The following is a 12,067-nucleotide window of genomic DNA, read 5'->3' as shown; positions in this document are numbered from 1 at the left end:
TAAGTCCATGACGTTGATTAGATGTTAGATTCAGCTTTCTTTACAATGTCTGTTTTCTTTGTCTGCATCATTTTTGCTCAAAGTCTTAGTCAATGTGCTAGTGATTATAAGACTGAATTATAACTTTAACTGTAATTGTGCTTTGTATGTAACAGAGCGTGAGAAAAGCGAGTACGAATCCAGTATGGTGGTTTTGATGGTACCTCCTGCAACATGTTTTACAGGTCTAACAGAACCTGTCTCAAAACCTATGCTCAAGTGAAAACGACAGTAAATGAGATATTTAAGTATAAGCTACACAATTATGTGGCACAATTGGTACAACATTCACACTGGTGGGATATTGTGCTCAATATATCAGCACATCGTTATGTTTGAATTATTTCACATGCTCTGGTAGTTTTCCAAATTGTAGATTTTCTGGTCCTTTGCGCTCTGGTCTCACCCAGGAGCGGCGTGAAATGGAGCAGAGAGGTCTCCTACATCCTGTTGCGAGCTTTGGGTCGGGTTTTGCGGCGCACTTAGCAGCACCGCCAGGAAGAGCTGCGCCGGGTGTGCAGCGCCTCTCGTTGCGACACCGTCCAAGCTTTGACTCGAACCCGACCTGTACGCCTGGAGTTACACCTTGCAATGACTGCCTGGGAAACTAGAACGGTCCAGCCAGTAATAAATGGCGGAGCAGGCTCGAGGGGCCATATGGCCTACTCCTACTTCTTATGTTCTTATGCCAGTGGCGGTGATGGAGGTAAAGTGCTGTAAAGGTAAGTGCGTGTGTTTGTTCTTTTACATTTTTTAGTGATTTGTATTGTGGTGGCATGGGCAATGTTTTGGGAATGTTTTTGTGTTTATTTTTTAAGGTTTTCCCTCCCTGCTCTCCCTCCACAGGCCTCTCTTGGAGCGCACACAGCCCGGCACTTTAGTTCATGAGTTTCCCATTTTAGCACCTCGAAAGTTGTACAATGCCTCCCTTTGCGCTGCGAACCCTGACGCAGGGCCCAGATGGCGAAAATTCCTTACTAAAGCGCAACCTATTCCCAGCCGATAACTTTCCCGTCCTGCCTCAGTTTTCACCCCAAAAACAGAAAAGCCTAAAATCCAGCCCAGTGCCTTTGATACATGTAGCCCGTGTAGCAAAACTTTGATGCATAAGCCAATGTCTATGACTAGCCAGCACTAAAAAAAATAATTAACTGAACATATCGAAATAGAAGATCTGAAGCAACGTAGAGGAGACCCCAGGTAGGGTAAGATCAGGAAAGATTCAAGAAACAGAGGAGACCCCAGGTGGGGCAGAATTGCAATACCGGAACAGGGAATTGAATTTGAGAAAGGGGTCAAGAGATTGCTCAAAGGAAGGGATGGTAAGAAAGGGGGAAATCTTCAATTCTGACATTAGTAAGGAAGGACATTAGCTTGGATGATGTGGAATCTGTATGGGTGGAGCCACGGAATACCAAAGGAGGGCAGAAAACGCTCGTGGGAGTTGTATACAGACCACCAAGCAGTAGTAGTGAGGTTGGGGACAGCATCAAACAAGAAATTAGGGACATGTGCAATAAAGGTACAACAGTTATCATGGGTGACTTTAATCTACATATAGATTCGACTAACCAAACTGGTAGCAATATGGTGGAGGAGGATTTCCTGGAGTGTATTAGGGATGATTTTCTAGACCAATATGTCAAGGAACCAAATAGAGATCTGGCCATCCTAGACTGGGTGATGTGTAATGAGAAAGGAAAAATTTAAAATCTTGTTGTGCGAAGCCCCTTGGGGAAGAGTGACCACAACATGGTAGAGTTCTTTATTAAGATGGAGAGTGACACAGTTAATTCAGAGACCAGGGTCCTAAACTTAAGGAAAGGTAACTTTGATGGTATGAGACGTGAATTGGCTAGAATAGACTGGCGAATGATACTTAAAGGATTGACGGTGGATAGGCAATGGTAAATAATTAAAGATCACACGGATGAACTTCAACAATTGTACATCCCTGTCTGGAGTAAAAATAAAACGGGGAAGGTGGCTCAACCGTGGCTAACAAGGGAAATTAAGGATAGTGTTAAATCCCAGGAAGAGGCATATAAATTGGCCAGAAAAAGCAGAAAACCTGAGGACTGGGAGAAATTTTAATTCAGCAGAGGAGAACAAAGGGTTTAATTAGGAGAGGGAAAATAGAGTATGAGAGGAAGCTTGCTGTGAACATAAAAACTGACTGCAAATACGTAAAGAGAAAAAGATTAGTGAAGACAAACATAGGTCCCTTGCAGTCAGATTCAGGTGAATTTATAATTGGGAACAAAGAAATGGCAGACCAGTTGAACATATACCTTGGTTCTGTCTTCACGAAGGAAGACACAAATCACCTTCCAGAAATACTAGGGGACCGAGGGTCTAGTGAGAAGGAGGAACTGAAGGAAATCCTTATTTGGTGGGAAATTGTGTTCGGGAAATTGATGGGATTGAAGGCCGATAAATCCCTGGGGCCTGATAGTCTGCATCCCAGAGTACGTAAGGAAGTGGCCCTAGAAATAGTGGATGCATTGGTGATCATTTTGCAACATTCTATCGACTCTGGATCAGTTCGTATGGACTGGAGGGTAGCTAATGTAAACCACTTTTTAAAAAAGGAGGGAGAGAGAAAATGGGGAATTATAAACCGGTTAGCCTGACATCAGTAGTGGGGAAAATGTTGGAATCAATTATTAAAGATGAAATAGCAGCGCATTTGGAAAGCAGTGACAGGATCGGTCCAAGTCAGCATGGATTTATGAAGGGGAAATCATGCTTGACAAATCTTCTGGAATTTTTTGAGGATGTAACTAATAGAGTGGACAAGGGAGAAACAGTGGATGTGGTGTATTTGACATTCAAAAGGCTTTTGACAAGGTCCTACACAAGAGATTGGTGTGCAAAATTAAAGCACATGGTATTGGGGGTAATGTACTGACGTGGATAGAGAACTGGTTGGCAGACAGGAAGCAGAGAGTCGGGATAAACAGGTCCTTTTCAGAATGGCAGGCAGTGACTAGTGGGGTGCCGCAGGGCTCAATGCTGGGACCCCAGCTATTTACAATATACATTAATGATTTAGATGAAGTAATTGAGTGTAATATCTCCAAGTTTGCAAATGACACTAAGCTGGCCTGAGCTCTGAGTAGGACGCTACGAGGCTGCAGGGTGACTTGGACAGGTTGGGTAAGTGGGCAAATGCATGGCAGATGCAGTATAATGTGGATAAATGTGAGGTTATCCACTTTGGTGGCAGAAACACGAAGGTAGAATATTATCACAGAATATTATCTGAATGGTGGCAGATTAGGAAAAGGGGAGGAGCAACGAGACCTGAGGTTCATGGTACATCAGTCATTGAAAGTTGGCATGCAGGTACAGCAGGCGGTGAAGAAGGCAAATGGTATGTTGACCTTCACAGCTAGGGGATTTGAGTATAGGAGCAGAGAGGTCTTATTGCAGTTGCACAGGGCCTTGGTGAGGCCTCACTGGAATATTGTGTTCAGTTTTGGTCTCCTAATCTGAGGAAGGATGTTCTTGCTATTGAGGGAGTGTAGTGAAGATTCACCAGACTGATTCCCAGGATGACAGGATTGACATATGAGGAGATACTGGATCGACTGGGCCTGTATTCACTGGAGTTTAGAAGGATGAGAGGGGATCTCATAGAAACATATAAAATTCTGACGGTACTGGACAGGTTAGCTGCAGGAAGAATGTTCCCGATGATGGGGTAGTCCAAAACCAGGGGACACAGTCTAAGGATAAGAGATAAGCCATTTAGGACTGAGATGAGGAGAAACTTCTTCACTGAGAGAGTTGTTAACCTGTGGAATTCTCTACCACAGAGAGTTGTTGATGCCAGTTCATTGGATATATTCAAGGGGGAGTTAGATATGGCCCTTACGGCTAAAGGGATCAAGGGGTATGGAGAGTAAGCGGGAAAGGGGTACTGAGGTGAATGATCAGCCATGATCTTATTGAATGGTGGTGCAGGCTCGAAGGGCTGAATGGCCTACTCCTGCACCTATTTTCTATGTTTCTATGTTTCTATTCCATGGACTTTGGTTCAGTTCCTATGGATTGGAGGGTAGCTAATGTAACCCCACTTTTTAAAAAAGGGAGAGCGAAAATGGGTAATTATAGACCGGTTAGCCTGACATCAGTAGTGGGGAAAATGTTGGAATCAATTATTAAAGATGTAATAGCAGCGCATTTGGAAAGCAGTGACAGGATTGGTGACATGGATTAATGAAAGGGAAATCATACTTGACAAATCTTCTAGAGTTTTTTGAGGATGTAACTAATAGAGTGAATAAGGGAGAACCAGTGAATGAGGTGTATTTGGACTTTCAAAAGGCTTTTGACAAGGTCCCACACAAGAGATTCATGTGCAAAATTAGGGCACATGGTATTGCAGGTAATGTATTGACGTGGATAGAGAACTGGTTGGCAGACAGGAAGCAAAGAATGGGAATAAACGGGTCCTTTTCAGAATGGCAGGCAGTGACTAGTGGGGTGCCGCAGGGTTTAGTGCTGGGATCCCAGCTATTTACAATATACATTAATGATTTAGACAAAGGAATTGAAGGTAATATCTCCAAGTTTGCAGATGACACTAAGCTGGGTGGCAGTGCGAGCTGCGAGGAGGATGCTAGGAGACTGCAGGGGGACTTGGACAGGTTAGATGAATGGGCAAATGCATGGCAGATGCAGTATAATGTGGATAAGTGTGAGGTTATCCACTTTGGTGGCACAAACAGGAAGGCAGAATATTATCTGAATGGTGACAGATTAGTAAAAGGGGAGGTGCAACGAGACCTAGGTGTCATGGTACATCAGTCATTGAAGGTCGACATGCAGGTACAGCAGGCAGCAAAGAAAGCAAATGGCATGCTGGCCTTCAAAGCGAGAGGATTTGAGTATAGGAGCAGGGAGGTCTTACTGCAGTTGTACAGGGCATTGGTGAGACCACACCTTGAATATTGTGTGCAGTTTTGGTCTCCTAATCTGAGCAAGGACATTCTTGCTATTGAGGGACTGCATCGAAGGTTCATCAGACTGATTCCTGGGATGGCAGGACTGACATACGAAGAAAGACTGGATCGACTAGGCTTATATTCACTTGAATTTAGAAGAATGAGAGGGGATCTCATAGAAACATATACAATTTTGACTGGATTGGACAGTTTAGATGCAGGAAGAATGTTCCCGATGTTGGGGAAATCCAGAACCTGGCGTCACAGTCTAAGGATAAGGGGTAAGCCATTTAGGTCCGAGATGAGGAGAAATTTCTTCACTCAGAGAATTGTGAACCTGTGCAATTCTCTACCACAGAAAGTTGTTGAGGCCAGTTCGTTAGATATATTCAAGAGGGAATTAGATGTGGCCCTTACGGCTAAATGGATCAAGGGGTATGGAGAGAAAGCAGGAATGGGGTACTGAAGTTGCATGATCAGCCATGATCATATTGAATGGTGGTGCAGGCTCGAAGGGCTGAATGGCCTACTCCTGCACCTATTTTCTATGTTTCTAAGTTGTGAGAGTTAATGTAAACATGTTGCTATGTCATAAAGGAGATAACGACTCTAAAGTGAGCAATTTTCTGATTTGGCTTCATGGCATTAAACACAGGATACAACGAAAGAGAGATAAAACGATTTCCAAAGGAAGAACGAGTCCTGGGAAATATAAACAAGAAAGACATGTGGCCAAAATCGTAAGACATCTTTAGGGCGGAGTCTTGACACAAGAATCGAGACAAAGAACACAATACGGTATTGGATAGCAAGTTTTATGGGGAATCTCTATAGGTCAAAGTTCTTGTCAATATCCAATGTCAGGCCCACCCCTAAAAAGAGAATAAAAGTAGCCTAATCAAGATTGTCCACACAACCAGTGTGAGGGGAGAGTGAAGCAGATGTTGAGCTGGTCGAATATTCTTCTGTTACGGTCGTATAACTAATATGTTATATTCCGTCGTAAACTCTGATTAAACACAATATACCCACCAGATTGATTTACAGTCGATCCTGATTGTTAAAGTGACCAGAGATAGAAATGGTCAAGTTAAGGCCAACAGGTGCTGTGCCCAAATAAATATGCTTCACTTTAACACATTGGTAAACCCCAAACATAATAGCTAGTAACCAAGCACTGTGCTTCATGCAAACAAACAACACGATTTACAGCGAGAACACAATATATTGACAACTCAGACAAATACCACAATTAAAAGGGTGTGGGATAGGACCAGTAAAGAAAGGAGCAGCAAACTGATATAGTAAAGCAATCTGTTCAAGCATATTGATTAATCTCTAATTTAGATACTGTCTCAAAGTGAAGTTAACTGTGAGTGTCATGCTGTACAGTTCTTGCATGTGTTCAATTAGACACAATTTATGGCCCAAGAAATTTGCTTTACAAAAGCATCTAGATTCAGATCTCTTATGAAACAGTGGCCAGAAATACAATTCCATTCAAAGTGTAGCAACCCAATGTTTTCACAATATATAGAAGCATAATTATTAATGATATGGATGACAAGTGAATATGTACAGAATGTACACAATGTACACTGAAGTGCAAATGATAATGAGAATGAACAAATGCATGTCATGCTTTAGCTACTGTTGAAACTACCTGTGAATTGCTGATTGTCCACAGCGTTAGGTTCAGAAGTGAAGATAAATAAATTGTTGGAGGAAGGTATCTCAAATTCTGCAATGTATCAAATAAAAAATAGAGTTCTGTGATTGAAAATATTAATTGATACTATTGTAACTGTGGTAGAACACAACAGGCAGAGTCTGGGCACTCGTGCTCAACATCAAAAAGTGAACTAATCTCGAATATTTGAACGCCAATTACGTTTTGACTGAGTAATGTACTTCACACCTCTAGAATAAGTTGGCCAAACAATACACTTGAAGCAAGTGCACAGAATCAATAGAAAGAAGATCAAATGGACAAAATGAGTTCCAATAAATTGACACATATGATGCATTGAAAAGCCACCACAGATTTGTGAAAGCTCAACTTAATTCCAGTCACAGTACCAAATTCATAAAATACATTTTGATGGAGACCACATTAAAAAACATGTAATAATTTTATTTACGTAACACAACATATTGGCCAAGTCCTGGTTATGACTTACTCATCTTGAATAGGAGAGCTGATGCAATGAAGGATCATTCTTTTTATTGTGAATCAAATCTGGAACCACAATTACCTCAGAGAAACATATCAGTTTATGATTTTCAGTCCAAATATGTATTCATAAGGGTTAATAGTTAAAGGAAGCTTTAGATAAAAAACAAGAACTGGAGAAAGCATGAAGGTTTGCACAGTATAAACTGGCCAGAAAAAACTGTATGGACTAGAACTTCCACTTTTTTTGCCTGCTTAACACCCACTTAATGCCCATTTTACCGCTGAAATGACATATAATGCCCATATGTTGCCCATTTTGGCACAAAATGGAAACCGGTGAGCATTTTTCACAAACTTATCACCAAGCGTTACTTTCCCCACGGAATTAACGCCGAGATTCAATATTAACAACCGCTCACTGTTTTTTGTCGTAAAGAGCATATTTACCCAAACTAGCGGCCATGGAGATCGGCCATCATCAGTTTCACCACCTCGCACACATTTCGCCCACAATATCGCTCGCTCAAAAAACCGGCCACAAAAAGTGGAACTAACCGGATCGAATCACAGCGTTATGGACGCCATGTTGTAGATCACATGTCGCGTCCTTTAAAAGGCTGCTGTGCTTCAGCTTCGGTGGAGTTCGGATGTACTCTGTACGTCGTTGGAGTTGATATGAACATCTCTAAAAATATCTTGACCACACTGTGACCGATTGGAATTGAAGAGGTGTGTTCGTCGGAATATTCCTTGTTTGTGTGCAATTGGTGGAAAACAAACAACTACTGCAATGGGGCCTGCCTTTTCTCATCCTCTCGGTGATCAAATACATGCAGCAGACTTGACATCGCTGAAGGAACGCTGCACTGCATTGCGTCCAATGTATGAAGTGACAGATTGATGAGGAGGACCAGACGTTACACCCCTCGCAAGTATAAGTTGAAGCATTCTTACCTCGACTTGCCCGACACCACCTGCTTTGGGAGACTGCGCTTCCACAAAGAGGTTATCACTGATCTATGCCAGCTGATAAGGGCAGATCTGCAGCCTGTCAGCACCATCAAAACTGCACTGTCCGTCGAGGTCAAAGTCACCGTGGCACTGTTATTCTATGCCTCGGGTTCTTTTCAGGCCACCGCTGGCGACATTTGCGGACTTTCTCAGCATGCCACACATCGCTGCATTAGACAGGTCACTGAAGCCCTGTACACACGCAGGAGGGATTTGATCAGCTTCCCTATGACCAGGGAGGCACAGAGTGAGAGGGCTCTAGGTTTCTCCAGAATTGCAAACTTCCCCAAGGTGCAGGGAGCAATAGACTGTTCGCACATCACGATGCAGGCACCTTTTCAGGATGCAGAGATTTTCAGGAACCGCAAGAGATTCCACTCCCTGAATGTCCAACTGGTTGTCGACCATCAGCAAATTATACTGGCAGTGAATGCTCAATTTCTGGGCAGCATCCAGGATGTGAGCAAGCTGAAGTCAAGCGTCGACAGCAGAAGGAGCGCGCGGCAACCCAGGCACCCCACCCATCTGTTCCTTCAACCACCATTTGCCCCACCTGTGACAGAGACTGTAGGTCCCAGAATGGACTCTTCCGTCACCTGAGAGCTAATTTCTAATGTGGAAGCAAGTCATCCTCAACTCCGAGGGACTGCCTATGATGATGATGATGAATGAAGTATGTTAGGCATATGTGGCACAACAGGAGAGGAACCCTTTCTGAACCCTTACTATTTGTCTCTTTGCAGTCGAAGCACTCTCACAACAGATGGGAGCAGCTGCTCACAGGTGGGGGGCCGTCTCAAATTCTGCCACCACTGATGTTGAGGAACGTGTGTCGGCACTTTTGGAGCACCAGCGATGCTGAGCCCCTTTTGGGTAGTGAGAATATGGATTGCGCGACTGGAGAGACTGCATTGAGAGAGATTATGAAGTGGTGGCGGGCCTTCAAATGAACATGTGCAATGCCACCTTCCTCCTGTCACCCTGCCGCGCCCCCCCCTCCCTTGCTGCTAATCACATGTATGTTCTTTTGTGCTTGCAGAAGAACAGTCACAATCGCAGCAACCTTCCCGTGATGCATCGACATCTAGCCATGGTGGTGATGACGAGGCTGCCGAGACAACTCAGTTGACTGAGCCATGGAGCCCACCAGTTGCCCAACTCAAGACACGACATCTGGGGGCAATAACATTTTTACGGGGTTTGAGACTTTGGAGGCTCCAGCCCAGTCGCCTACAGCAACACAGTGCGAGAGGGGAATCTCACAGGATAACTCTCCGGAGGGTGAGTCGGCAAAGTAGACCTGCTCAACGACAGGCACACATGGAACTGGACTTGGTGGATATGCCCAGGGACAACACAGACATGCACCGTGAGCTCATGGATACTTTGGATCAGATCCCAGAGGTCATCGACAAGCTTTCTGCGACTGTTGCGGAGGCAGGGACACAGATTGTCAATGCAACTCAGGACTCCAGCAAGGCCATCATTGCCCACACACAGAGGCTGGTGGTCTCCAGCAGCGACAGTGGTGTTCCAGAGTGTGTGGCACATGCCCTAGATCATGGCGCAGCCTCGGGCACATCGCAGGCACAAACTACGCTGCAGCTTAGTGATGTGATGCAGTCCATGACTGCTGCCATCCTCTCTGCATTCCCCACTGTCTAACGGGGAAGGGACGGTGCCGAAGCAAACCAGCAAGCGGTGGGGACTCATCGTGCTCCGGATGCTGAGGCTCCAGACCCATCAGAGTGTCAGTGGCTCCCAGGAAATGGAAGGTGCTGTCCTTCCTCAGGATGACAGAATTCCAGCTCACACCACTGACTCGCCAACAATGTACCATACACAATGCACACCCCAGCCACCAGTGACTGCTTCCACTGATGATGAGGCACAACAGTCTGCAGCCGGGCCTTCCAGACCAAGAGCTGGTCCGGGACATCCTCATACGCAGTCCTCACTGTCTGTCCCCTAACACAGCAGCCCTCAAACATCCTTGCTGTAGGCACTAAGGCCTCATTGAGAAGGAGCAGCAGGCATGGGAAGGGGATAAAGGGAGGGGGGCGGGTGGGGAAATGTCTGTCAAAACTTGCACTAACGCATAGCTGTACAATGAGTAGACGTGTAACTAGTTGTCTCTTAACAATTTACGTCTTTTGGAATGACTTGCTGTAGAACACAGTTTATTGTTTAGTTTGGTCTTGTTTGATCATTGTATCATTTGGGGTTGTTGGGGGGACATTGATTCTTATTCATTTTTATAAAAATATTTCTTTGACCGGAGGGTGAGTTGGTGTTGTGTGTCTCATTCCAGAATTCGCTATAGATGAGCCTTTATGGTGGCACTGAGTCACGAGCCTTATCTGCATCCCCACTTTCCCCATTCGAGCAAACCAGTCAATTATCGGCTGGCGATGTGCGGCACTTGCTGCGGCAGCATCTCCACGCGGCTCCCCTGTGGATAGTGTGGCTCTGCAATCGGTTCCTCGCCAGGCTCGTCTTTGCTGTCCTGCTCCTCCTGAGGTGGGCCTGCAATCCCCACTGGCAATGCTTGGCCCCTCATGATGGCCAAGTTGTGCAACATACAGCACACCATTATGAATTCAGAGACCTGTTGAGGGGAGTATTGAAGGCTGCCTCCAGAGCGGTCCAGGCATCGGAAGCGCTGCTCGAGTGCGCCAATTGTCTGTTCGATGATGTTGCGGGTGGCTGTATGGCTGTCATTGTAGCACTGCTCGGCTTCTGTGGTGGGGTTGCAGTGGTGGGGCGGGTTGTCATGAGCCAGGTGGCTAGGCTGTAACCTTTGTCCCCAATCAACTAGCCCTGCCCTTGCCTTTGTCGCTGAAACATTCGTGAGACAAGATGAAAGCATCATGTGTGCTCCCTGGATAGCGGACATTCATGTGAGAATGCATTGCGTGTGGTCACACACCAGTTGGACATTTAGGAAGTGGTAACCCTTACAGTTTCTGAATACCTCTGCGTTGTGTAATGGTGCTCGCAATGCGACGTGCGTACAATCAATGGTTCCATGAACCTTCAAGAAGCCTGCAATTCTTCCAAACCAAAAAGCCCTCTCATTCTGGCAGTCCCTGCTCATTGGGAACTTTATGAAGTCCATTTTACGGACATACAGAGCCCTTGTAATCTGGCGAATGCAGCTACGTGCAACATGTTGAGAGATGCTGCATATGTCCCCTGCTGCTGCCTTGAAGAAGCCGGAGGCATAGAAAGCCGTCGTCACCTCGACGGATAGCGCAGTCCTGTTAACGCTGATAGTCTGTAGGTCTTAACGTAGAAGCTGGCATATCTCTGTCAGCACTTCCTTTCAGAAGCGCAGCCTTCTAATGCACTGTGCCTCAGAGAACTGGAGGTATAAGGCCTCCTCCCCAGACAGCTGCGACCTCTTCTAATCCGTGGCCCGACATGGCCGAGAACCTTTCTTCCAGATTGAAACCTCCTGCCAATAGCAACCAGCAGGATACGTTGACGAACTAGTATTGCCCCCATTCAAATCTCTCACTGACTTGTAAGGAAGCTGTCATGGCACATAAAAGTGCCGTTTGCCTCACACAGTGTGCTGTGCGCAACCATCGTAGTCACTGACAACTGCGATATAACACCCTTCAGCCTCCATTTCAATATGCCACCAATACCGCCTGGCACCGACTGTTTTTTTCAGCCATTTCCTGGGGCGGGCATTAAATGAGGGGTTAAGGCTGAAAGTTCCATCGGGGCGTTAGCGCAGCATTTCACAATGATTGACATCAACATGACACTAAAAATGGACGGCGGGACAGTAAGTTTTTGCACTGGCGCTGACCAGTAGCCGAATCTACCGGCTAGGTGGTAAATCCTGGACGCCCGGCATTACGTCCAGAAACAGCATTTC

The sequence above is a fragment of the Pristiophorus japonicus genome, chromosome 11, assembly GCF_044704955.1.
Source record: "Pristiophorus japonicus isolate sPriJap1 chromosome 11, sPriJap1.hap1, whole genome shotgun sequence".
Lineage (NCBI taxonomy): Eukaryota > Metazoa > Chordata > Chondrichthyes > Pristiophoridae > Pristiophorus > Pristiophorus japonicus.
The sequence above is the reverse complement of the archived record's forward strand: the minus strand, read 5'-3'. Positions refer to the sequence as shown.